The sequence below is a fragment of the Microcebus murinus genome, unplaced genomic scaffold (assembly GCF_040939455.1).
Source record: "Microcebus murinus isolate Inina unplaced genomic scaffold, M.murinus_Inina_mat1.0 scaf020_hap2_Mmur4.0, whole genome shotgun sequence".
In the NCBI taxonomy this organism is placed as follows: Eukaryota; Metazoa; Chordata; class Mammalia; order Primates; family Cheirogaleidae; genus Microcebus; species Microcebus murinus.
Window position 1 is genome coordinate 277964 of NW_027438966.1, and position 3470 is coordinate 281433.

Genomic DNA, 3470 nt, shown 5'->3' on the forward strand with positions numbered 1-3470 from the left:
CTCAAGGTTTCCTCCAGCGTGTCGGTTCCCACAGAGCAGACCTTTGGTCTGAGACCTGACAGTCCAGATGCCACGCATGCTGCCGCGTGGCGGCGGTGTCGCAGCTTGGGACAAGAGGAGGCCCCACGGTGCGGGCTGGGGCGCCAGGCACCGCGGGCGGGCGCTGAGGGTGGGGGTGACCCCCACCCCGGGCCGCCGCCGCGCTCCCAGAAAGGGGACAGAACAAGAGGCAAAAAAAAAAAAAAAAAAAAAAAGCAGCAGCCTGTGGCACCCGGTATTCCCAGGCGGTCTCCCATCCAAGTACTAACCAGGCCCGACCCCGCTTAGCTTCCGAGACCAGACGAGATCGGGGGCGTTCAGGGTGGTGTGGCCCTAGACGGCGGCGGCGGAGGGCGCCCCTGCCCCGCTCAAGAAGCCGAGCCTCTCTGGGCTTCCCCGCCGCCGCCTCCCGCCCCAGGCCCCGCGCCGGGCCGGGCCGGTTGAGTTCGCCGGCCGGGTCCCGCGGGCTCCCAGGGACGGGGGTGATGGGCGGGGCGGGGCGGGGCGGGGGGCTGTCTCTCTATACACACACACACACACTCACACTCACTCACACTCACACAAGATGCGCCTCCACGGCTGGACTCGCCAAGGTGGAGCCCTCCCAGCCCCCCTCGTCTCCTCGCCCGGCCTCCTTCACCTACCCGCTGCCCACCCCCAGCGCGTCGCTGCCTGCCGCTGACTGCGCACGCGCGGGACGCTCGCCCTTTGACCCCAGCCAGGGGCCGCCCTCCCCCACAACCCCTTTCAGCTGCGCCTCCCCCCTCGCCCTGTGGGTGGGCTGCCGCCTATTCCCCCGGGCCAGGGCTGGGGCACAGCCAGTGTATGGGGCGTCTCTCTCTGGGGATGTGTCCCATGGGTGGGGTGGGGTGGCCTGGTTTGGGGGGCGCTGAAGAAATCAGTCCCCTCCATCTCCTACCTCTGGAAAACGCCCAAGCCCGTGGAGAACTGCCGGCACCGCTTCGTGGGGGCCGGGACCCTCCTCCGTGTCCTCCTGTGGCCCAGTCCAAGGGGCCTGGGCCTGGCCGGGGCTGCATTGGACCCCGACCACCCTGGCGTGTGGACTCGCTAAAAATCGGCCATTAGATATTGGATTCCAGCTTCCTGGAGGTCATTTCACTAATGAGTGCACCGGAAAGAGTTTCCTAATCCATCTGTGAGGGTGGCAACTGAAAGAGAATTTTAAAGCTGACAGAATAGGCGAGGGAAGGCATAGGAGATTTCCACACCCAGCAAGGAAGACTTTCCCGAAATGGAAGAAAGAAACGAGCAAACAGAGACACCGGTAGCCCGCCCGGAAAAGAGTCTGCCCCTTAGAGAAAGCACCCTGACCGGGTTCACCCGTGGGTGGGTGGCGAGCTAGCGGCATTCAGAAGAGCGAGGCCCGCAGTCTGTGCGGAAGACACCTGCGCTCGGGTGTGTGTGGCGGCCCGCAGTCTGTGCGGAAGACACCTGCGCTCGGGTGTGTGTGGCGGCGCGATTCACAAGCAGCTCCAGATGTTAAACCAAGGAGAAGCCAGGGAGTTCCCAACGCCCCAGGTGTCCTCAGCCCACGACTGGCTGCTGTGGGAATGGGAAGCCCGGCTCCTTGTCTCAGAGCGGGGTTCCCAGGAGGATCAGGCTGAAGCTGGGACTTGGCCTCAAAGTGTCCCCTCGCATGGCCACCCCCTTCCCCTTCCTGCTCCTCTACTCCTGGTGCCCCTCCATCCAGGGGCCAGACCTTAAAGAGTCACCGCAAGAGAATCCTGGTCCCAAAGGAGCCTTCTGGGGGACCGGTGCTGAGAGAGGTTGTGGGCATGGCCCGCTGGGGCTCTGCCCGACCCAGGGCTGAGAGATGCCACCTCCCAGCTCTGGGTCCCTGCAGGAAGTGTTGGCAAGCACAGGGCCGGTCCTCCAAAGGCCCAGGTGCAGGGAGCCCAGGCCAAGCAGCCTGTGGAAGAAGCCACTTGCCGTGCCACCCCGGGAACAGGACTGCAGGCCCCGGCCCTTCCCACCTCCTCCTCCTCCTCCTCCTCCTCCCCCCCGCCCCCCCCCACAGGGCACAGGGCTCAGAGACACCTCAGACTCTTGCTACCCAAAGTGCAAAGGGCATCAGTTGCTCCTCCAACCCCCCCGCCCAGCAGACCACGTTGTCCAGCCAGCCCCCGGGCCTCCCTGGGGTGCCCAGCACAAAAGTGCAGACACCCACCGGACCCTCAGTCTCAGTTTTCGGAGGTTTTTGCCACTCTAAGGACCCGCAGGCCGGCTGGGCCTTCGGGCAGGACAGAGAGCCCCGGAATCCGACTTGGAGAGCTGCGTGTACGTCCCCATCAGGAGGCGGTCCCCACCTCCGCGGCTCTCCCCTTGCGGGGAGCGGCAGCCCAGCCGGCAGCCGCAGGGCCTCAGGGAAGACACCAGGCTGGGCCCCCGCGGCACAGCGGGGGCACGTCCCCCGCACTCACGCGACTTAGGGACGGCTGCTGGAGACTGCTGCGGCCACCCTGCTGCCGGGTTTCTGGAGGGCTTCCTGGAAGCAGCGTCCACACCAAGCCCTTGGAAGGCCCAGGCGACGGAGGAGCCGGTCAGGCAGGGGCCGAGGACGGTGAGAGGCCGGGCGGGAAGGAGCATGTCAGGCAGGGGCAGAGGACGGTGACAGGCCGGGCGGGGAGGAGCCGGTCAGGCGGGGGCCCAGGACAGTGACGGGCCTGGCCGGGGAGGAGCGCGTCAGGCAGGGGCAGAGGAGACGGGCTGGGTAAGGGTTAGGGTGACAGTTAGGGCACAATTCACAATCGCAAAGACGTGGAAGCGACCCGAGTGCCCATCCATCCAGGAGTGCATTAATAAAATGTGGCGCGTGGACACCACGGAGTGCCATTCGGCTGTGAGGAGCAGCGGTGAGAGGGCGCCTCTCGTGTTCTCCTGGCCAGAGCTGGAACCCGTTCCAGTAAGCCAGGTATCCCAAGAATGGACACACGAGCACCACGTGAGCGCGCTCACCAGCAAATTGGTACGAACGGATGGACGCCTAAGTGGACAGAGAGGAATCACCTTCATCGGGTGGGTGTCGGGCGGGTGGGGGGAGGGGAGGGGCATACACATCCATTAGGCATGGGGTGGGTGCGCACCGACTGGGGGATGGGCGCACTTGAAGCTCTGACCCGAGGGGGGAGGCTTGGAGAGGGCAAGGCACCCGACCTTAACATTGGTACCCCCACAATACGCTGCAACAACATGAGAGGTATATGAATAAGAACACAGGGGGGGCCGGGCGCGGTGGCTCACGCCTGTAATCCTAGCTCTCTGGGAGGCCGAGGCGGGCGGATTGCTCCAGGTCAGGAGTTCGAAACCAGCCTGAGCAAGAGCGAGACCCCCGTCTCTACTAAAAATAGAAAGAAATTAATTGGCCAACTAATATATATAGAAAAACACAGCCGGGCGTGGTGGTGCATGCC

The 3470-nt window shown here is 64.8% G+C and overlaps 1 non-coding gene across 1 annotated transcript; it reads right to left on the reverse strand.

Annotated features, from left to right (window-relative positions):
- Positions 1-259: 259 nt before the first annotated feature.
- LOC142867853 (5S ribosomal RNA) lies at positions 260-378 on the reverse strand. Its single transcript, XR_012917185.1, has one exon. It is a non-coding gene; the product is annotated as a 5S ribosomal RNA (ribosomal RNA).
- Positions 379-3470: the final 3092 nt, after the last annotated feature.